This window comes from Callithrix jacchus, chromosome 17 (assembly GCF_049354715.1).
Source record: "Callithrix jacchus isolate 240 chromosome 17, calJac240_pri, whole genome shotgun sequence".
Classification (NCBI taxonomy): Eukaryota; Metazoa; Chordata; class Mammalia; order Primates; family Cebidae; genus Callithrix; species Callithrix jacchus.
The window spans coordinates 27,476,307-27,500,872 of NC_133518.1; the positions used below are offsets into that span (position 1 = coordinate 27,476,307).

Consider the following 24,566-nt stretch of genomic DNA (forward strand, 5'->3'; position numbering starts at 1 on the left):
GTTCACCAGAGAGCTGCTCACAGAATCAAGTGGGGTTAGGAATTGCTGGATAATATGATAACTTCTGAGATTAACAGCACAGAGAGATGGGTTTAGTCTTTTCCCACTCCCCAACCCCACCCCCTAAACCCACGCTACCCCAGCTATCCTATCATCCCATGCGTCTCATCCCACCTAATTGGGCATAAAATGAGATAAACAGTAAGTATATCTGTGGACTGAATATATAAAAAGGCATGGCTATGCCCTTTGACTGAAATGTAGTCTAACCAGAGAGGGAAGGAAAGTCTCCCAGTTCCTATGACCCTCTCCGTAATGGCTCTTCACCACTTAAATAAGTTTTCTTTTCCACTCACCCCATTGGAAGCTCTCATATTTTTGTCTTGAGCCACTTCCCACTTCTCCCAGATCATTCTTTTGTCCTCTTTCTCTCTTCATCGTTTAGGTGCTTAGCTGTACATAAGTCATTTATTAATTTATGAGATATTTATTAAATACCTACTGTGCTGTGTGCCTTAGACTCCTTTCCTCCTTCTACTTAACTTTTCAGACTAACGTTTTCTGACTTTCTTAGAAGTCTGTCATTGTTGGAAGCAGTGATGATTGAAAGGCAGGGAAGCACATGGTTGGCATGGGATGGAGTTGGAAGGCAGAGCAAGTTGGCTGTGTAGAAAGAATAAAGAAAAGAAGATAATAAGGTAGGCTAAACTTTGGAGACCGCTACTCACCAGACCCTGTGATATCTAAATATTAAAAGCTGCAAAAGCTACATTGGGAAGGAATAATCCTCAGAATGATTTGGAATGCTTTACCTTCTTCAGAGAAGTTGTTAATTTCTCATGGCCCAGTACAAGTTTTAAAATATAAAACTAAGTCATTTCTTAAATCTAAGGAAAAAAGCCTAATTATAGTTAATTAAATTTAAAGTATTCAAAAGTATTTGGGCATCTACTATAAGCCTGTTGCTGATGGTCAATGGAAATAAGAGGAATATAATAATGGTTAAGGGGAGGTGGGGCATCTTGGAAATGTCTGTAGAGCTTGGAAGAAAGAGGTGTGATTTTCAGTGGGAGGTGGCCAATACCTGATATGGGACATCTTTCCCTGGGTGTGCGTTCAGGAAATGCACTGATTAAAATCTAACTTCCATTTTTAAAAGGCAAATAATAGTCAGCAGCACTTAGTTTTCTTTCCTCAATTATATCTTCAAATTCATAGTTATATAATATATATTAGGTAAAAGTTCACCTTCTTTAATCTAGTCACAGCTTTTCTTCTTCTCTTCCTTTCTTCCTCCTTCTCCCTTTGTTTTCTTTTGTAGCTTATCTAAATCTTTTTTTTTTTTTTTTTTTTTTTTGAGATGGAGTTTTGCTCTTGTTACCCAGGCTGGAGTGCAATGGCGCGATCTCGGCTCACCACAACCTCCGCCTCCTGGGTTCATGTAATTCTCCTGCCTCAGCCTCCTGAGTAGCTGGGATTACAGGCACACGCCACTATGCCCAGCTAATTTTTTGTATCTTTAGTAGAGACGGGGTTTCACCATTTTGACCAGGATGGTCTCGATCTCTTGACCTCATGATCCACTCTCTTTGGCCTCCCAAAGTGCTGGAATTACAGGCTTGAGCCACCGTGCCCGGGTGCTTATCTAAATCTTTTACAAATTCCCTTGAAACAGCAAAAAGCCCTTAAAATTGTGCTAAATATGCTTGGTTTGTACTCTATAAATGGAACAACAAAGCCTGGATGACAACACATCTGTTTGCAGCATGGTTTACTGAATATTTTAAGTTCATTGTTGAGACCTACTGGTCACAAAAATAGATTTCTTTCAAAGGATTACTGCTCAATGGCAATGCACCTGGTCACCCAAGAGCTCTGAAGGAGATGTACAAAGAAATTAATGTTGTTTTCATGCCCTGGTAACACCACGTCTATTCTGCAGTCCATAGATTAAGGAATAATTTTTGCTTTCAAGTCTTACTATTCAAGAAATACATTATGTAAGGCTATAGCCAGTATGTACATTCTGGTTTTAGACATAACACAATCACACAGTTAGATTACAGTACAGTGTAAGCATAACTTACATTATGTACATAAGAAGCATTAGAAGATGAAACAGTTCATATGACTCCTGTATCATGATACTCGCTTTCTTGTGCTCATCTGGAACTGAACATGCAATTGTCTTTAAGATATGCCTGTAGTAGGGACAGATATATAGTAGGTTTTCATAAATGTTAGTGAAATGAATAAGACTGAAACAAATATATCTATAACAGTTTAAAAATATAATCTTAGAAGAGAGAAACCTTAGTTCTCCAAAGGGTGGGTTTGGTGGTGGAACTAGCCAAAGGCTGTTTGGCCTTAGGTCTGATGAAGAAGCTGAAAAGTATAAATTTTATTATTATTACAAATGAAAAAATTAGGCATGGACAAAATTAAGCATGGCTGTTTTGTGATAAGACAGATTTTCTTATATGGCTCATAAAGGGTACTAAAATTTGCCGGCACTTATTTGCTTAAGGCAATTTCAAAGATGAATTCCCCAAAAACATTTTAAACTGCGACAGCATTGCTGGACTGTGTTTGGTTTCTCAACTACTTTGAAAGACAAGGTTTATTTGTATCTGTAAGTTCTGGTTTCTGTGTTAAAAAAAAGTATCATTATTTTATTGTCACATCTTATTTTCTGTAGTGAAGTTTTACAAGCTGAATTTCACATTATTTCCTGTGCATTTAACTCTTCTCTTTGTAACACTATCATTTTCAGTTCTCTCCCTTGTAAGCATTGTCTCCCAATGCAGCAGCATTTCAAAATTCTATTAAAAGTGTTTATTTTAAAAAGCTATTCATAAGACCATTAACTAAGACCAGATTTAACACCAATTCCAGTGGCTGATCTCTACCCCAAGTGGATATATAGCCATTTGTTATGATCTTTTGTTTACTGATTTTCAAGCAGTTTTCAATCTGTGTGACACTGATCAGATCCAAGCCAATTTGGACTAATTTTTCAAGTCACTTTTCATGAGGCAGTGCACTGAATGCTTTACCGAGTCCAAATGTGTAACATCTGCTCTCCTTTCCCTGATAATTTTACAGCTCTCTCAAGAAGTCAACCACTTTATCAACCATGGAATGTGTTTTATAAGCCTCCATTATTATTGCCATGATTCTGTCACCTTTTAGAATTTCCCCTCTCAACTTTATTTTCCAAGTCTTGATAAAATACTTATTAGTTGGGAATCTGATACAATTATTCTTCTAGTGGTAACACTTTGTGACTCTAGGTTCACTTGGATTAGATCTATATATAACCCTTTCAGTTATTGTGATTTAAAAGATGCAAGCAATAAAATCTGTGTTAGTCATTTTTGTTCATATCCTGGGAGAGATGTTATTCAGACTTGCTGATTGGTATATGTTTTGAGGTTTGAAGTGTTCACTTACCTGCTCTTTGTCATTAGCTGCTTTTTTTCATATTTTAAATGGATATTATGCTTGCCACAGCATGCCTACAGAACAGTAAAATGTCTGTGCAAATACAGTAAGTGGACTCATGTAATCTTTGGATACACCTTAAGCTTTTGATGCTTCTGTCATTTCATTGATATAGATGAGCTGTGCATAATAATATTTGCTTTCAAGTGTTTGGGGAGGTAATTTCTGTGCACATAAGATGAGAAAAGTTTTTTTATAATTATTTTTTGAGGCAAATTAAAAAGCTTCCATGAAAATGATGCATTTTAAAAAATGATTTAGGTCCTGAGGTCATTGAGTTTACTAATGGAGTTTAGTTAACTGAGTAAATGTGAAGATCTTACACTGAGTACCCTTGCATTGATTAAATGTAGTGCTATTTTAATAATTTTTACACACAAATTACTCAATTAACAAAGAATATAATTGACATATTTGATAGAGTCATGTAAATTAAAATGTTGGTCATGATTTATCAAGGATTCTCAAGTATTAATTACTTGACAGCTAGAACACTACTTTTGACATTCTTAAATTTCCTCTGATTAATCTTACATGCATTATAGATTAGTCAGTTTCTCTATCTTTATATAAAATATTTAGCTTTTGATGTGTTTTGACATATGGTAAACTTCAATAAGAAGGCAGACATTTTCAGTTTTGAGAAATGTAAATATATCATTCTGTAAGAAATTCAAAAATGTTGGCTATGGGACAATGGAAACCACATGTAGTTTTTCTGCAAATCTCACTATACAAGTAACTGCTTTCAACACATCTTTTCTGTCTCCAGTTTTAATACTAACTGCTTGATTAAATGTCAAATGGAGCAAAGGCCTTTTTTGTCAGGTGTCACTAATATGCATATTGTTTCCAAAGGATGAAAAACATTTAATTTTGAATATTTACCACTCTTTTGTGGCTCAGTGGTAATATGTAGTATTCCCCATACTGCCTATTTATAATCTGAAATTTTAGAGCTAGGGATTCATTGGCTGAATAAAAGCTGTGTGGTTTTGTTTTTAATTGCTAAATGGTAACTTAAGTTCTTTCTGCTAGATCCTGGTCCTGCGTGAAGTCTAACATTTTTTTGGATGGATAGCCTGTTGCACCAACACTATTTATTAAGTAAACTCCTTTTTGTGAATAGAGATATTGCTTTTATATATTAAATTTTTATATATACTGAGTTACTTCTGGAGTTTCTATTTTGTCCAGTTTTGTCCAGCTTTGTCCAGCTTTGTCTGGAGTGTCTATTTGGATCAGTTTGTCTACTCCTATGCCAGTACTATACTATCCTCCATATAATGCAATAGAGTGCCTTGACAAGTACTGAAGTCATTTCATTACAGTAGCAGAAAGACATTCTCAAACATGTAAGCATTAACAAGATGCACCTTTGATCATAAATCGATGTCTTATAAAGACACATGCACATGTAAGTTTATTGCAGCACTGTTTACAATAGCAAAGACTTGGAACCAACCCAAATGCCCATCAAAGATAGACTGGATAAACACAATGTGGCACATATGCACCATAGAATACTATGCAGCCATAAAAAAGGATGAGTTCATGTCCTTTGCAGGGAAATGGATGAATCTGGAAACCATCATTCTCAGCAAACTGACACAAGAACAGAAAACCAAACACCACATGTTTCTCACTCATAGGTGAGTGTTGAACAATGAGAACACATGGACACAAGAGGGGAACGTCACACACTGGGGTCTGTTGGGGCCTGGGGGATAGAGAAGGGATAGCAGGTGGTGGGAAGATTGGGGAGGGATAACATTAGGAGAAATACCTAATGTAGGTGACGGGGATGGAGGCAGCAAACCACCATGGCATGTGTATACCTATATAACAATCCTGCAAGATCTGCACATGTACCCAATAAAATAAAATAATAATAAAAAAAGAAAATGCACCTTTGAGTACTTAAGAACATTTGCATTCATCTGAAAAAATTATTTATTAAGGCAACAAAGAGATAAATGAAGAAAAAAAATTAGAAAGTAGGGAAGTCAGGCTCAGGCCATAAAAGGACTCATGGGGAACATAAAATTCATTAAAATAAAAAACTATCATCAAACAACTGTAAAAGGTTGTTGTAAACAGTGTGTATATAAATGTAATTATTATTGATAACAAAAAAATAAAATCAGTTGGTGGTTATTTGGCAATTTGACAATATGTATAAAGATTTATAATGCACACAACATTTGGCTCAGTGATTCTGTTCACTCTGTTCAAAGGTGTATGTGTGCTACTGTATTTTGTAATGGTAAAAGATTGGAAACAACTCAACACTTCATGGATGGAGACTGGTTAAAAAGTGTTATATGATACAATATATAAGCATTTATTAAGTGTCAAAGGCAGAGTACAAAGTGTTGTGTACAGTATGATCCCATGTGTGTTAAAGTTATTCATACACACATACATTTATATTTGCATAGAAAATGTTAGCAGGAAAAAAGCCAGGCACATCCACTGCTCTCTTGGAGTTTGCAGAGTAGCAGGGAAGATGTACATGCAACAGATAATTACAAGTTTATTGAGTGTGCAAAATGGTAGGGTTCTCTGTGGGAATACAGTAAATATGTAATTGGTAGATTTAACCAGGTTTAGGGGTTTAGAAAAAGCCTTTTGGGGGAAGTGGGGAAGTGATATTTTAATTTTTAATTAATGAATGTTTACTACTTAATTTTAACATACAATTATTTAGGAGCTAGATCAATGAATGTTTGGTAGTGAGATTGTGGGTGAGAAATATTCCAGGTAGACAGATTGTAAATATGAAGGCTCTTGGTGGGGGTGAATGGGGTGGGAGGGGCATTGCGTATTCAAAAAATAGGACCAGTATGAATGAAACATAGAGGGCTAAGGTCGGGGTGGGAGAGGAAAGACCCAGATGAAGCAGGTTACGCAGGCAGGATTCATAGGGCCACAAGGCCATAATCTGGAGTTTGGTCACTGTCCTTTGAACAATGGTGAGTCACTGAAGGATTTTAATCTATTAGGGTAGGAAAGTGAGGTAAAAACTCTATTAGGTATGTTTTAAAAACTCTCTGTTGTGTGTTGAATGGACAGGAGGAGAAAAACAAGAGATGGAGAGGCTGCTGTAGAAGTCCAAATGAGAGATGAAGTGTTGGCAGTGGAGAAGGAGAGAATGACTGGATTTAGAGATGTTTAGGCATCAGAATACATAAGATTTGGTAATAGATTGAATTCAGTTGGGCCTCAGAATAGATAAGATTTGGTAATAGATTAAATGCAGGAAGTGAGGCAGATAGAAAAGTCAAGAAACATCCCTGGTATGAAGTTGAACAGCTGTTTGAATGGTCCTGCTATTTACTAAGATAGGGAATACATAAAGAGGAAAAATAAATTAGAGATGATTCGTTCAACTCTGGACCTATTGAGATTGAAATGGTATGTAGCATCCACATGCAGATAAATGTATGGGTTCATCTGAAAGTCAGAAGAGATGTAGGCCGTGAGGTAGAGATTTGGAGTTGGTGCTGTACAGATGTATCGGGAATCACGGAGTGCATGAGATTGGGTTGTAAGAGGGTATATAGTGCAGGGAGAAGGGAGCCTGAGGAAGGCCTGAGGAGTACCTGTGCATTTAATGGTCAGGAAGAATGAGGGGATCACTGAAAATAGAACTGAAAAGGGAAGTCAAAAATGTAGGAAAAAACTCTCCAAGTAGTTTCTGGGAACGAAGGAAGTATATGTGTTTTTTTTAATTGCATTTTAGGTTTTGGGGTACATGTGCAGAACATGCAAGATAGTTGCATAGGTACACACATGGCAGTGTGTTTTGCTGCCTTCCTCCCCTTCACCTGCATTTGTTTTAAGAAGACAGTAGTCACCTGTGTCAATGTGCTAAGAGCTAAGATGCTGAGTTCCAAGGAAGCCTGAGATATGTCTACTGGATCTGGTTACAAGGAGGCCTCTTTGCTATATGTTAAGAAGTAACCAGGACAAGTGGAGTGAAAACTCATTTAGATGTAGGTTGAAGGTAAATCGGAAGTAAGAATATAGAGTTGAGGTTTATTCTTTTAAGAAGTTTGGTTGTGAAGTGAAGGACAGAGGCAGAACAGAAACGTGAGGGTACAAGGGTCCTAGAAAGTTTATATTTTTATTTAAAAATTGCCAATATAAAGGCACCAATAAAGAAAGAGAGGTTGGAGATATAGGAGAGGGGGTTAGTCATTAACCATTTTTGTCAAGATTTCTGAGAAGGGAGGGGAGGGTGGGGGTGAGACCTGGAGCACAGAGGGAGGGATGCTTGGCCACTAGTAAGAGGCATGAAGTAGGAGAGGGGTAGGTGCAGATACAGGTGGGCACATGGATGTGATGACAAGATGTTCAGATAACTTCCACCTGCCGGAAGTTGGGGTGAGGTGTGCTGCTAAGAGCTAAGGGTGCTGCTGAGATGCAGAAGAAGACTTGCATATTCATGAGGCATTGGAGAAGGAGCTGACTGGGACCTCAGCACTCACTAGACAGCTTCGCACTTCTTTTTTTTATTTTTATTTTTTTAAATTTTTTACTGGATTTTAGGTTTTGGGGTACATGAGCAGAGCATGTAAGACAGTTGCGTAGGAACACACATGGCAGTGTGCTTTTCTTTCCTTCTCCCCTTCACCCACATTTGGCATTTCTCCCCAGGCTATCCCTCCCCACCTCCCCCTCCCACTGGCCCTCCCCTTTTCCCCCCAATAGACCCCAGTGTTTAGTACTCCACTCTCTGTGTCCATGTGTTCTCATTTTTCATCACCCGCCTATGAGTGAGAATATGCGGTGTTTCATTTTCTGTTCTTGTGTCAGTTTGCTGAGGATGACGTTCTCCAGATTCATCCATGTCCCTACAAACGACACAAACTCATCATTTCTGATTGCTGCATAATATTCCATGGTGTATATGTGCCACATTTTTCCAATCCAGTCTATCATCAATGGGAATTTTGGTTGATTCCAGGTCTTTGCTATTGTAAACAGTGCTGCAATGAACATTCGTGTACATGTGTCCTTATAGTAGAACGATTTATAGTCTTTTGGATATATACCCAGTAATGGGATTGCTGGGTCAAATGGAATTTCTATTTCTAAGGCCTTGAGGAATCGCCACACTGTCTTCCACAATGGTTGAACTAATTTACACTCCCACCAACAGTGTAAAAGTGTTCCTTTTTCTCCACATCCTCTCCAGCATCTGTTGTCTCCAGATTTTTTAATGATCGCCATTCTAACTGGCATGAGATGGTATCTCAATGTGGTTTTGATTTGCATCTCTCTGATGACCAGTGACGATGAGCATTTTTTCATATGATTGTTGGCCTCATATATGTCTTCTTTTGTAAAGTGTCTGTTCATATCCTTTGCCCACTTTTGAATGGGCTTGTTTGTTTTTTTCCTGTAAATCCGTTTGAGTTCTTTGTAAATTCTGGATATCAGCCCTTTGTCAGATGGGTAAACTGCAAAAATTTTTTCCCATTCTGTTGGTTGCCGATCCACTCTATTGACTGTTTCTTTTGCCGTGCAGAAGCTGTGGAGTTTCATTAGGTCCCATTTGTCTATTTTGGCTTTTGTTGCCAATGCTTTTGGTGTTTTGTTCATAAAGTCCTTGCCTACTCCTATGTCCTGGATGGTTTTGCCTAGATTTCCTTCTAGGGTTTTTATCGTGCCAGGTCTTATGTTTAAGTCTTTAATCCATCTGGAGTTAATTTTAGTGTAAGGTGTCAGGAAGGGGTCCAGTTTCTGCTTTCTGTACATGGCTAGCCAGTTTTCCCAACACCATTTGTTAAACAGGGAATCCTTTCCCCCTTGCTTGTTTTTGTCAGGTTTATCAAAGATTGTATAGTTGTAGATATGTTGTGTTGCCTCCGGTGCCTCTGTTTTGTTCCATTGGTCTATATCTCTGTTTTGGTACCAGTACCATGCTGTTTTGATTACTGTAGCCTTGTAGTATAGTTTGAAATTTGGTAGTGTGATGCCCCCCGCTGTGTCCTTTTTGCTTAGAATGGACTTGGCTATGCGGGCTCTCTTTTGGTTCCATATGAAGTTCATGGTGGTTTTTTCCAGTTCTGTGAAGAAAGTCAATGGTAGCTTGATGGGGATAGCGTTGATTCTGTAAATTACTTTGGGCAGTATAGCCATTTTCACGATATTAATTCTTCCTAACCATGAACATGGAATGTTTCTCCATCTGTTTGTGTCCTCTCTGATTTCGTTGAGCAGTGGTTTGTAGTTCTCCTTGAAGAGGTCTCTTACGTTCCTTGTGAGTTGTATTCCAAGGTATTTTATTCTTTTTGTAGCAATTGTGAATGGCAGTTCGTTCTTGATTTAGCTTTCTTTAAGTCTGTTATTGGTGTATAGGAATGATTGTAATTTTTGCACATTGATTTTATATCCTGAGACTTTGCTGAAGTTGCTTATCAGTTTCAGGAGTTTTTGGGCTGAGGTGATGGGGTCTTCTAGGTATACTATCATGTCGTCTGCAAATAGAGACAATTTGGCTTCCACCTTTTCTATTTGAATACCCTTTATTTCTTTTTCTTGCCTGATTGCTCTGGCTAGAACTTCCAGTACTATATTGAATAGGAGTGGTGAGAGAGGGCATCCTTGTCTAGTGCCAGATTTCAAAGAGAATGCTTCCAGTTTTTGCCCATTCAGTATGATATTGGCTGTTGGTTTGTCATAAATAGCTTTTATTACTTTGAGATATGTTCCATCGATACCGAGTTTATTGAGGGTTTTTAGCATAAAGGGCTGTTGAATGTTGTCAAATGCCTTCTCTGCATCAATTGAGATAATCATGTGGTTTTTGTTTTTGGTTCTGTTTATGTGGTGAATTACGTTTATAGACTTGCGTATGTGAACCAGCCTTGCATCCCCGGGATGAATTCTACTTGATCATGATGAATAAGTTTTTTGATTTGCTGTTGCATTCGGCTTGCCAATATTTTATTGAAGATTTTTGCATCTATGTTCATCATGGATATTGGCCTGAAGTTTTCTTTTCTCGTTGAGTCTCTGCCAGGTTTTGGTATCAGAATGATGTTGGTCTCATAAAATGATTTGGGAAGGATTCCCTCTTTTTGGATTGTTTGAAATAGTTTTAGAAGGAATGGTACCAGCTCCTCTTTGTGTGTCTGGTAGAATTCGGCTGTGAACCCGTCTGGACCTGGGCTTTTTTTGTGTGGTAGGCTCTTAATTGCTGCCTCAACTTCTGACCTTGTTATTGGTCTATTCATAGTTTCAGCTTCCTCCTGGTTTAGGCTTGGGAGGACACAGGAGTCCAGGAATTTATCCATTTCTTCCAGGTTTACTAGTTTATGTGCATAGAGTTGTTTGTAATATTCTCTGATGATGGTTTGAATTTCTGTGGAATCTGTGGTGATTTCCCCTGTATCATTTTTTATTGCATCTATTTGGTTGTTCTCTCTTTTCTTTTTAATCAATCTGGCTAGTGGTCTGTCTATTTTGTTGATCTTTTCAAAAAACCAGCTCTTGGATTTATTGATTATTTGAAGGGTTTTTCGTGTCTCAATCTCCTTCAGTTCAGCTCTGATCTTAGTTATTTCTTGTCTTCTGCTGGGTTTTGAGTTTTTTTGATCTTGCTCCTCTAGCTCTTTCAATTTTGACGATAGGGTGTCAATTTTGGATCTCTCCATTCTCCTCATATGGACACTTATTGCTATATACTTTCCTCTAGAGACTGCTTTAAATGTGTCCCAGAGGTTCTGGCATGTTGTGTCTTCGTTCTCATTGGTTTCGAAGAACTTCTTTATTTCTGACTTCATTTCATTGTTTACCCAGTCAACATTCAAGAGCCAGTTGTTCAGTTTCCATGAAGCTGTGTGGTTCTGGGTTGGTTTCTGTATTCTGAGTTCTAACTTGATTGCACTATGGTCTGAGAGGCTGTTTGTTATGATTTCAGTTGTTTTGCATTTGTTGAGCAGTGCTTTACTTCCAATTATGTGGTCAATTTTTGAGTAGGTGTGATGTGGTGCTGAGAAGGATGGATATTCTGTGGATTTGGGGTGGAGAGTTCTGTAAATGTCTATCAGGTTTGCTTGCTCCAGGTCTGAGTTCAAGCCCTGGATATCCTTGTTGATTTTCTGTCTGGTTGATCTGTCTAATATTGACAGTGGAGTGTTAAAGTCTCCCACTATTATTGTGTGGGAGTCTAAGTCTCTTTGTAAGTCATTAAGAACTTGCCTTATGTTTCTGGGTGCTCCTGCATTGGGTCCATATATGTTTAGGATCGTTAGCTCTTCTTGTTTTATCGATCCTTTTACCAGTATGTAATGGCCTTCTTTGTCTCTTTTGATCTTTGTTGCTTTAAAGTCTATTTTATCAGAGATGAGAATTGCAACTCCTGCTTTTTTTTGCTCTCCATTTGCTTGGTAAATCTTCCTCCATCCCTTTATTTTGAGCCTTTTTGTATCCTTGCATGTGAGACGGGTTTCCTGGATACAGCACACTGATGGGTTTTGGATTTTTATCCAATTTTCCAGTCTGTGTCTTTTGATTGGTGCATTTAGTCCATTTACATTTAGGGTTAATATTGTTATGTGTGAATTTGATACTGCCATTTTGATGCTAAGTGGCTGTTTTGCCTGTTAGTTGTTGTAGATTCTTCATTATGTTGATGGTCTTTAGCATTTAGTGTGATTTTGGAATGGCTGGTACTGGTTGATCCTTTCTATGTGTAGTGCCTCTTTTAGGAGGTCTTGTAAGTAAAGCAGGCCTGGTGGTGACAAAATCTCTGAGTACTTGCTTGTTCGCAAAGGATTTTATTTTTCCTTTGCTTCTGAAGCTCAGTTTGGCTGGATATGAAATTCTGGGTTGAAAGTTCTTTTCTTTAAGAATGTTGAATATTGGCCCCCACTCTCTTCTGGCTTGTAGTGTTTCTGCCGAGAGATCTGCTGTGAGTCTGATGGGCTTCCCTTTGTGGGTAACTCGACCTTTCTCTCTGGCTGCCCTTAGTATTTTCTCCTTTATTTCAACCTTGTTGAATCTGACGATTATGTGCCTTGGGGTTGCTCTTCTTGCAGAATATCTTTGTGGTGTTCTCTGTATTTCCTGCATTTGAGTGTTGGCCTGTCTTGCTAGGTGGGGGAAGTTTTCCTGGATGATATCCTGAAGAGTATTTTCCAGCTTGGATTCATTCTCTTCGTCCCCTTCTGGTACACCTATCAAATGTAGGTTAGGTCTTTTCACATAGTCCCACATTTCTTGGAGACTTTGTTCATTCCTTTTTGCGCTTTTTTCTCTAATCTTGGTTTCTCGTTTTATTTCATTGAGTTGGTCTTCGACTTCAGATATTCTTTCTTCTGCTTGGTAAATTCAGCTATTGAAACTTGTGCATGCTTCGTGAAGTTCTCGTATTGTGGTTTTCAGCTCCTTTAATTCATTCATATTCCTCTCTAAGTTATCTATTCTTGTTATCATTTCCTCATATCTTTTTTTAAGTTCCTTAGTTTCTTTGCATTGATTTAATACATGTTCTTTTAGCTCACAAAAGTTTCTCATTATCCACCTTCTGAAGTCTAATTCCGTCATTTCGTCACAGTCATTCTCCGTCCAACTTTGCTCCCTTGCTGGTGAGGAGTTTTGGTCCTTTCTAGGAGGCGAGGTGTTCTGGTTTCGGGTGTTTTCCTCCTTTTTTCGCTGGTTTCTTTCCATCTTTGTGGGTTTATCCGCTTGTCGTCTGCGTAGTTGCTGACTTTTCGATTGGGTCTCTGAGTGGACACCCAGATTGTTGATGATGAAGTATTTCTGTTACTTGGTTTTCTTTCTACCAGCCTAGCCCCTTCGCTGTACGACTGCTGAGGTCCACTCCAGGCCCTGCTTGTCTGGGGTGCACCTCTAGCAGCTGTGGCACAGTGAGGGATGCTACCCGTTTCTTTTTCTGCTATCTTTGTCCCAGGATGATGCCTGCCAAATGTCAGTCTTTTGGATATAGAGGGGTCAGGGAGCTGCTTGAGGAGACAGTCTGTACTTTTTTGGAGCTCAATTGCTGAGCTGTGAGCTCTGTTGTACATTCAGTGCTGTTAGGCTGCTATGTTTGATTCTGCTGCAACAGACCTCATTAAAAAAACCCCTTTTTTTCTCAAATGCTCTGTGTTGGGGGGTTCGGGCTTTATTTTTCGATGTCTGATGAGGTGTCCTGCCCAGCTAGAAGGCAGACTAGCCACTGTTTGGCTGCCGAGGCTCCGCCCTGCTGTTGTGTGATTTGCCCTGTTCCTGCAGGCTCTGCTGTGGTCTCCACCACGTTCTGCAGCGGAGTCTCTTCGTTGTAGCATGTTGCCTCGGCAACGGCAGGCTGCGTCAGCAGTGGGCATGTATCTCAGTAGGGACAGGTTGCCTCGGCAACGGCTGGCTGCATCAGCAGTGGGCGTGTATCTCAGTTGGGGCGGGTTGCCTCGGTAGTGGTGGACGCCCCTCCCCCACAGAGTGTCTCAGACCGTCTGCTCGGGATAGTTTGAAATCACGGTTTTGTTCATTTCACTGGGTATCCCAAACGGTCTGTCCCTGCAATACCCTGGGCTGGCCTACTGTCCAAGTCTCGTTCAGTCTCAAGTCCAGCCCTCTCAAGTCTCAGGTTGCCGGTTCAACAGGGCACCCGGACAAGCGCGCCCTGTGGGGATTGCTGGGTAGGGCCGGCCGCCGCCGCTCCGGCTGCCGGCTTCGCCAGGCAGACCTACTGCCTGGCGTCTCGTGTCTTTTTTATACTTGGGAGTTTCCCTGTTCTGTGGGCAACAAAGATCAGTCTGGAAATGCAGCTCCGACTCACCTGTTTGCGGATTCAACAAGAGCTCTAATCCTGGGTTGTTCTCACAGCGCCATCTTGAGTCCTCCCCTCGCACTTCTTTATATGAGAGGCAAAATCCTGAGGTTTGGATAGTGTAATTTGAATTATTTTTGGTAAAATCTGGGTAGAGCTACCTGTAAACAGTTTCTAGACCACCTCCAGTGTAAACTTTTAATAGTCACATGAAAAACAACACAAAACTTTGAGGGGTAGACTGGTTCTCCTGTATCATGGTGTAAACTGAAAGTCAATGTTCACTAAAAAAAATCTAGAAAAATATAGATGTAACCACATACTCCTTAAGCATATGAGACATATACAATTCAAATACACAAAGCAAATATATTAAAGTTTTTTTTCTCTATACTTTTACCAAATGATTTTTTGGGACAGGTGCTGGGCTAGAGGGAAAAGACCATGGAGCTTGGAGTTAGAGAGATTTGGTTTAAATCTAGCATTACTGATTGCCAAAATGGTCACTGGCAAGTCACTTTCACTGGGTGTATTAGGCCATTCTTGCATTTCTATAAAGAAATACCTGAGACTGGGTAACTTATAAGGAAAGAGGTTTAGTTGGCTCATGGTTCAGCAGGCTATAGAGGAAGCATGCTGGTACCTGCTTCAGGGAGGCCTTGGGGAGCTTTTACTCATGGTAGAAGGCAAAGCTGGAGGAAGCACTTTACATGGTGGAAGGAAGAGCAAGCAAGGTGGGAGGTGCCGCATACTTTTAAACTATCAGTCCTCACGAGAATTTATTATCTTGAGGGCAGTACCAAGGCAGAAGGTGCTAAGCTATTCATTAGAAATCTGCGCCCATGATCAAATCACCTCCCACCAGGCCCCACCTCCAACACTAGGGATTATACTTCAATATGAGACTTGAGCACACATCCAAACTATATCACTGGGCTTCAGTTCTCTCATCTTTAAGACAATAAAATCTACCTGAACTGTGTTGCTGTGAGGATTAAGTAAAGTAATACATGTAAACGATCTAGGTTGGTGCATGGCATATATTGTGAGCTAAGAGAGAAATTCTTTTACTTATTCTTGATTTACAGGATATACAAGATTTATTTACAGGGCTCCCCTAAATGATCTCTTCTTCCCTGTCCGATCAACCCATAAACATTTATCTAAAACTTACTAGTTATCTGGTGCCTAGTCCTGTGCTAAGAACAAAGGAAACAGAAAAAATGAGTCAAAGTCTTTGCCCTGGTGCTCTTTGTGATGCACTTAAAATATGTTTTCATGTAAGAGTTTTAAAAACACATTTCCTGAGTCTGCTAGTTGCTTAATTAAATTGACTATGTAATATTCTAGTCTAATATATCAGAGTCACCTACTGTATCTTATTTTTCTTTTCCTTTTTCCCCAAAGTAAAATGTAGGCAATGGCAGCTTTGTAATCAATCGATGTAAGGAAATCTAATGTACAATTCAGAATTACAAATAGCATATGATAGGTATGGAAAGGAACCATTGAAAGCATAACAATCTTAGGAAAGCTGACCTTTGGGCATGGACTTCCAAGACTGGTTGCCTGTTTTGCCCCAAATAGAATCCCTGACATGATCTAAAAGTTCCACATCCTTTGTGACCCTGTCTGTGTTTCCTGTGGTTTTACCTCAGGGATATCTTTTCTATTTTTGAGAGCCGAATTTATGACACTCATATCTGATTTAGATTTCTTATGGTTCCTTGAAACAGTTTTTTTAAAAATAAAATTCACAATTTGATGTCTAGTCTTTTTTCTAGCTCAGTAAGAATAATGGAGTTCTCTGGAGTCTGTAGTGGGTCACTGCCTTTCAATCTGATGCGGTAACTTTATTAGTTCCTATGCTATTCATTTTCTTTTTTGTTAATTTTTATTTTTTTTACACTTCCATTTCAGATGCTAATAGAGCTATTAATTTTCTTAGTGAATTCTATCTTTTTTGTTTGTTTTATGGAATTAAAAAATGATGAGTGCATTTTTAATTGGAGAAAAAGTACATAAGATCAGAACATAAGATGTAAAACACCTCATTTTTTTCTCTTCATCTCTTCCACTTCCTAAAAGTAACACCATTAACACTTTTTTTGCGGATATTATTCTATGTATTTTTCATGCATATGAATGTCTATATGAAAGATGCGTGTGTGTGTGTGTGTATTTTAACAAAACTGGAATTTTAGGATACAAATTCTTCCATGATTTTCTTTTCTTACTTAAGAGATATTGGAGCTGTTTGACGTGGCACATTTAGATCTACCTTATTCTTATTACCAGCTGCATAGAATCCTGTATCATGGATAAAACCAACCGCCTGTTGATATCCAAAGCTGAACCTCTGGGTGTTCCCTCCATACCTGATCCTCCCACATTCTTCTCTATTTCAGTTCATGGCAATCCTTTTAGTGGCTCAGGCCAAAACCAAAATCTTTCCGTTATCTTTTCACCTCGCCCCTCTTTTTCTTTTTAGTAGTTATCATCTGACATATATTTATTTATTTATTTTTATTACCCTTCTTCTAACAGGTATATAAGCCTCATTTTGTCAAGTCAGGAACAAGAGACGGTGACAGTAAAAAGCACCAGGTAAACCTACTGAAAGAAGAAACTAGTGTGTGGGGGGTAGGGGGACACATTTCACCAACCCTGGGCTGTCTCCCCTCTGTAACTTCTACAGGAATTCAGATCTTTACTCCTTAATTACTTGGTACCCCCAACTTTCACGTGTCTGTTCTCCTGGAGTATTTTACTGCTCACATCTGTTCAGTCCACAAGTCTTATCAATTTTTCTAAATATATCGTGGCACACATCCACTTCTCTTTAACAGCATTATTGTTGCCCTATTCTAAGCCATCAACATTAGCCAAGACTATTGCTAGAGCCTCCCAAACTGGCCTCTCCCATCTACTGTGACTGGCCTTTGCTCTCTTCCCATAGTCTACATGCTGCACTCATAGTGATCTTTTCACAATGCTCAGCTTAAAACCTGTCAGTGACTTTCCCTTGTCCGTATCCATGAGTCAAACTCATGATCTCTCACATTGCCTACAGGGCTCTGCCTAGCTTTCCAACCTCTTTATGTCTCATTTGCTCCCTTACTTCCTATACTTCGGCCATGCTGATTTTCTCTCAGTTCCTCTCAGGCCTTTGCACAAGCAATTCTCCTGGCAGGAATGCTCTTTCTTTCCACCTTTCATCTTACGTCATTTAGGATTAATCTTGCATGTCTTCTTTGAAATGCCTTCCATAACTCCATAGACTGTACTCTGGACTTTTCCTGTGTAATATACATCATATTTGTATTTGGTTAGTATCTGTTTTCCTAGTGAGACTGTATGCTTCCTGGGAATAGAGGCCACATTTGGCTTCATTACTGCCAGGCACAAGTTGGATTCTCAATAAATGTTTGCTGAATGAGTGAATGTGGTATAAACCTTGAGAAAGTGAAAATTCTCTGAAATTACTGCCTCAGCCTCGACTCAAGAAGTGATCATATGGCATAAACTTGTACAGATGAGAGGAAATAGAAGAAGGAAACAGAAGAAGAAAACCTGGTAGGATGAGGAAGAATCTTTTTCTGTAGTCTCTCCTGAATTGGGCTCCATCAATGCTTAGTGAATTGGAGTTAAGACCAGAACTACACTGTAGTTAAAGAATTCTTTTCCACTTCTGGATTATAGAATTATACATATATATGTATAATTATACAGATATTGTTTAATTATATGTAATTAATTAAATTATACATGTAATTTATTATAATATATTACATGTATAATATAATTAAATTTATATAATAAATTAATAATTTATTACAGTATATATAATTTAATAAATTTATAATATATAATATATAAGTTATATACATAATATTATAATGTATAATTTTATAAATATTTTTTAAATTTTATAAATTTCATAAATATAATTTTATAATTATAAAATAAATTTATAATATTATATATGTTAAATTATATATATTAATTATATATAAATTTATATTTATATATGTTAAATTATATATATTAAATTATAATAAATATATTAAATTATATATATTATATTATACATGTAATAAATCATATCTAATATAATAATTTATATAATATAATATACATTGTATACATAATACAATAATTTACTCTATAATATATAATAGAATAAATTATATATATTTATTATTTATATACAATAAATAATATTATAATGTATAATATATATAAATTATTGTATTATATGTAATTTATTACATGTGTAATTTAATTTAGTTATACATGTAATAAATTACATATATATTATAATAAATTGCATGTATAATATAATTCAATTACATGTATAATTTAATTACATTAGAGTTAAAGAATTATTTTCCACTTTTGGGTATATATATGTACAGTTATATATATAATTTAATTACATGCAGTTATTTAAATTATATTCTACATGTGATTTAAATATATGTAATTAAATATATGATATATAAAATTTTAACATCAATTATATATTAAATATATTTATATATAATATACATACTTATATATCTAATGTATGTAATTGTTTAGAAAGTTGAATGTGTTTCATTTCATAGCATTGGTTACTTCTCAAACAATTCTGTTATCTTTATAAAGATAATAAAATTAAAATAATGCCTGGAGTTCTTTTTTTCTTACAGCTTGATATGTGGAGTTTACTGTGCATCAATTACACCTCAATAAAGTTGTTTTAAAAGAACATTGCCAATGGTTTCCAATCTTGGGTCTAAAACTTTTACTTTAAAACAGTTTTTCTGAAAACCCAGTGCATAACCTTTTTAGGAAACTGGAATCTGGACACTTTCATTCAAAATTAAATCATTTTCCAGATTACAAGTAACTCTCATCTCTCCTGATTTTGCCAGGGCCTAATTGATCTGGGACCACTGCCCTCATCTCACCATGCTCCTGTCTCATCTAGAAAATGAGGACTATAACAGTGCATGCAATGCACTTAGAACTAGGGTGGTAACTGCTATAATTATGATTATTCTATCTTTTCACCTCAAGTTATTCTTAAAGACTTGACTTAGTCTCAACTGACTATTTTTTCTTTTTCTTCAGTGGCTTCACCTGGAATAATTTTAACTCCATCAATGCTTCCTACAATCAAATAATTAAATCAGCCAACTCTCTGGAGAAATAGTGAAAACAAACTGTTCTGTTCTTATTCTTAATTAAACATTTTCATCTTATAAATTGGATACAATTGAAGGTAAAAAGATACAAAGTTTGCAAAAGTTTTGAGTGACAGAAGATAGAATATGATCTCAGCTATAATTGCAGCATTGTTAAATTGGGACTATAATTTAAGAATTTAACCTTCATATTTAAAATTTGAGGGTGTTGTTTAACTGCAAGAATCCATAAACAATGGTGACATTTTAAAGAGGAAACAAATGAAAAGTAAATGGCACTGCTAACTTTTCTATTATATTTAGGTGCACTCGTAGAGAAGGACAAATTTAGCTTGAAGATTCCTTATGACAGAGAGGCACAACACAGCAAGAAAGAAGCGTCTGACCATACTTGCTTTTTAATCTGCAATGCTGGTTACAGCAGAATTTATAATCAGTTGAAGGTTTGACGAACTGACAACAACCTCTCTGCTCCCATGTTTATCTTCATGATTGCGTATTTATTGCAGGAGCATATTTATTCTTAATAATATGCTAATCATAATTGCTAAGGAAATTGCTGGTTAGCCTGTCTGGCATTAGATGATCAAAAGGAAGTTGCAATGGACCTAAAAAACATTTCATTAGAAAAAAAATTGAAAGAGGGCACACTTTGATATCATATGATATGGTTCTTACAAATTATCATTAACAACTAGACTAACAAAATTCACTGTAAATATACAAAGCTAGGTTGTTGCAACATGTAGATTAGAATTTGCTCCAATCTATGAATAGCTGAGAAAGTTCCCACAGGGGATAGTAATAAATAGTGGTTGCTCTAATGAGAGAGCCAGTCCTACCTTAGTTCTGCATCTTTTATTGTCCCCTTGCCTTTTGCTTTTGTGCTTCCGGTCCATTTTTGCTCCCTGGTATTCTCCATCTTTCCTTCTCCACTCTCCAGGGGATATTGTGGTAGTAATATATCATAATTCTGTGCATGGCTTCTTCTTGGAATATTTACATGTATATTTACTTTATCTCTCATTGGACAATTAGGTTTTTGTTAATGTTTCATTTTGAACATAACTTGTTTTTTTTTCTTTGTTTTGTTCTTTTAAAATAAGGAGCACTATCTCATCGTCTTTAAAAATAGACTGTTTCCTACTTTGCCTTCTGGTGAAATACATTCTGGATCTGAAATGAAAGACATTATGGAATAAATAAAGGAACTGCTGCCCAGTGAGTTATAGCAGAGAATAGAGATCTAGAGAAGATTTAGAAAATATTTTCCTTTTAAGGTTATGTAAGCTTAAGCTGGGAGCGGTGGCTCATGCCTGTTTTCCCAGCACTTTGGGAGGCTGAGGTGGATGGATCATGCGGTCAGGAGTTCAAGACCAGCCTGGCCAAGATGGTGAAACCCTGTTTCTACTAAAACTACAAAAATTAACCAGGTGGCAGGCACCTATAATCCCAGCTACTCGGGAGGCTGAGGCAGGATAATCACCTGAACCTGGGCAGCAGAGGTTGCAGTGAGCTGAGATCAGGCCACTGCACTCCAGCCTGGGCAACAGAATGAGACTCTGTCTCAAAAAAAAAAAAAAAATTATGTAAGCTCAAATAGCCCTTAAAATTTATCTATGGTAATATACTTAGAAATCCCAAGAAAATGCAAAAAGGACATTTAAAATGAAATGCAATAAAATAATTATTATGCATATAATTCTGAGAGAATTCCCATATAGTTTGATAAGAATCTAATTGTGGGAAAAATTTACCCAAGAAAATAAAATGGAACTTTCTCTTACAGATAACTGACAAGAAGTAGCCTAGAAAACAATATTGTCGAAACAAATAAAAATGACTCATGGCCAAAATCCCTTAGATGCCCTTGAAAAAAATTAAGACATTATTTAGAAGTATTTGCTAACTGTATCTACAGCAGACTTCAGATAATGGGCTTTCAGTCAATGTAGTTCTCTCTGTAAAACCTGGGTAGCAGTGTCAGTAACCATTTATCCTGTGATCATTTGGAAGTTAGAGAGAGTTGGCTTGGAGAATGGGGAGATTTATAGAAAAATGAAGCTTATTATATATAAATAGCCTGAAAATTTGATGAAAATAGCCAATTATATGTAACCAGAAAAGTGATGAGAAGAAATTATAGATATCTGCAAAAGGTTCTATAACAATATATTTCAAAGTTACAACACCATGAGGGCCCAAAAGCGGATACTGTTGGATCAGTGAAATGATTTAGGTTGAATATAAAAAAAAAAGACTTTTAAGAAATTTAATACACTATGGAATATCCTTTTATGGGGCCCAATGTGGGTCCATTTTTTGTTCATACTTTCTGGAATACATGTGGAATACTTTTGTTCATAAATTCTGGAATACATGTGCAGAAAGTGCAGGTTTGTTACATGTGTCATGGTGGTTTGCTGCACCCATCAATCCATCACCTACATTAGGTATTTTTCCTAATGCTCTCCCTCCCCTTGCCCTCCACCCCCGACAGGCCCCCTGCCTGCACCCATTATGTTCTCATTGTTCAACTCCCACTTATGGGTGAGAATATGGGCAGTTTGGTTTTCGGTTCCTGTGTTTGTTTGCTGAGAATGGTTTCCAGTTTCATCCACGTCCCTGCAAAGGACATGAACTCATTCTTTTTCATGGCTGCATAATATTCCATGATGTACATGTGCCACATTTTTAAAACTCCACTCTAACATTGATGGGCATTTGGGTTGGTTCCAAATATTTGCTATTGTGAATAGTGCTGCAATAAACATACCTGTGTATGTTCCTTTATTATAGAATGATTTATGATCCTTTGGGTATATACCCAGTAATGAGATTGCTGGGTCAAGTGGTATTTCTAGCTCTATATCCTTGAGGAATTGCTACACTGTCTTCCACAATGACTGAACAAATTTACACTCCCAACAGTGTAAAAGTGTTCCTATTTCTCCACATTCTCTCCAGCATCTCATCTGTTGTTTCCTGACTTTGTAATGATCACCATTCTAACTGCATGAGGTAGTATCTCATTGCGGTTTTGATTTTCATTTCTCTAATGACCATTGCTGATGAGCTTTTTTTCATATGTTTGTTGATGGAATAAATGTCTTCTTTTGAGAAGTGTCTGTTCATATTCTTCACTCACTTTTTGATGGGGTAGTTTGTTTTTTTCTTTTAAATTTGTTTAAGTTCCTTGTAGACTCTGGATGTTAGCCCTTTGTCAGATGGATAGATTACAAAAATTTTCTCCCATTCTGTAGGTTGCCTGTTCACTCTGATGGTAGTTTCTTTTGCTGTGCAGAAGTTCTTTAACTAGATCCCTTTTGCCAATTTTGGCTTTTGTTGCTACTGTTTTTGGTGTTTTAGTGATGAAGTCTTTGCCTCTGCCTATGTCATGAATGGTATTGCCTAGGTTTTCTTCTAGGGTTTTTATGGTTTTAGGTCTTATATTTAAGTCTTTAATTCATCTTGAGTTAATTTTTGTATAAAGTGTAAGGAAGGGGTCCAGTTTCAGTTTTCTGCATATGGCTAGCCAGCTTTCCCAACACCATTTATTAAATAGGGAATCCTTTCCCCATTGCTTGTTTTTGTCAGGTTTGTCAAAGATCAGATGGTTATAGATGTCTGGTGTTATTTCTGAGAACTCTGTTTTTTTCCATTGGTCTATATATCTGTTTTGGTACTGGTACCATGATGTTTTGGTTACTGTAGCCTTGTAGTATAGTTTGAAATCAGGTAGAATAATGCCTCTAGCTTTGTTCTTTTTGCTCAGGATTGTCTTGGCTCTGAGGGCTCTCTTTTGGTTCCATATGCAATTTAAAGTAGTTTCTTTTAATTCTGTGAAGAAAGTCAATGGCAGCTTGATGGGAATAGCATTGAATCTATAAATTACTTTTGGGGGTATGGGCATTTTCACAATATTAATTCTTCCTGTCCGTGAGCATGGAATGGTTTTCCATTTGTGTATGTCTTCTCTTATTTCCTTGAGCAGTGGTTTGTAGTTCTCCTTGATGAGGTCCTTCACATCCCTTGTTAAGTTGTATTCCTAGGTACTTTATTCTCTTTGCAGCAATTGTGAACGGGAATTTGCTCATGATTTCGCTGTTTGTTTATTATTGATGCATAGGATTGCTTGTGATTTTGCACACCGATTTTGTATCCTAAGACTTTGTTGAAGTTGCTTATAGCTTAAGGAGTTTTTTTGGCTGCAATTATGGGGTTTTCTAAATATACAATTATGTCATCTGCAAACAGAGATAATTTGACTTCTTCTCTTCCCATTTGAATACCCTTTATTTCATTCTCTTGTCTGATTGCCATGGCCAGAACTTCCAATACTCTGTTGAATAGGAGTGGTGAGAGAGGGCATCCTTGTCTTGTGCCAGTTTTCAAAGGGAATGCTTCCAGTTTTTGCCCATTCAGTATGATATTGGCTGTGGGTTTGTCAGAAATAGCTCTTATTATTTTGAAATGCATTCCATTGATACCTAGCTTATTGAGAGTTTTTACCATGAAGGGGTGTTGAATTTTATCAAAGGTCTTTTCTGCATCTATTGATATAATCATGTGGTTTTTGTCATTGGTTCCGTTTATGTGATGGATTACATTTATTGATTTGTGTATGTTGAACCAGCCTTACATCCAAGGGGTGAAGCCAGCTAGATCTTGGTGGATAAGCTTTTTAATGTGCTGCTGGATTTGGTTTGCCAGTATTTTTTTGAGGATTTTCATATCAATGTTCATCATGGATATTGACCTGAAATTTTCTTTTGTTGTGTGTCTCTGCCAGGTTTTGTATCAGAATGATTCTGGCCTCAAAAAATGAGTCAAGGAGGAGTCCCTCTTTTTTAAATTATTATTATTTGGAATAGTTTCAGAAGGAATGGTACCAGTTCCTTTTCGTACCTTTGGTAGATTTTGGCTGTGAATCTGTCTGGTCCTGGGCTTTTTTGGTTGATCGACTGTTAATTACTGCCTCCATTTTAAATTTGTTACTGGTCTATTCAGGGATTCAACTTCTTCCTGGTTTGGTCTTGGGAGGGTGTATGTACTGAAAAATTTATCCATTTCTTCTAGATTTT

The 24,566-nt window shown here is 37.3% G+C and overlaps 1 long non-coding RNA gene across 2 annotated transcripts in view; it reads left to right on the forward strand.

The window, feature by feature from the left end:
* LOC144579893 (uncharacterized) overlaps positions 1-24,566 on the forward strand; it is a 68,114-nt gene continuing 43,548 nt past the window's right edge. Inside the window, exons 1-6 of one of the 2 annotated variants that reach the window (XR_013528473.1) lie at positions 1-201; positions 575-698; positions 16,838-16,897; positions 19,210-19,312; positions 19,409-19,559; positions 19,786-20,703. This is a non-coding gene — a long non-coding RNA (uncharacterized LOC144579893). The remainder of the gene's footprint in view (positions 202-574; positions 699-16,837; positions 16,898-19,209; positions 19,313-19,408; positions 19,560-19,785; positions 20,704-24,566) is intronic. The other variant, XR_013528472.1, reaches the window with a different exon arrangement.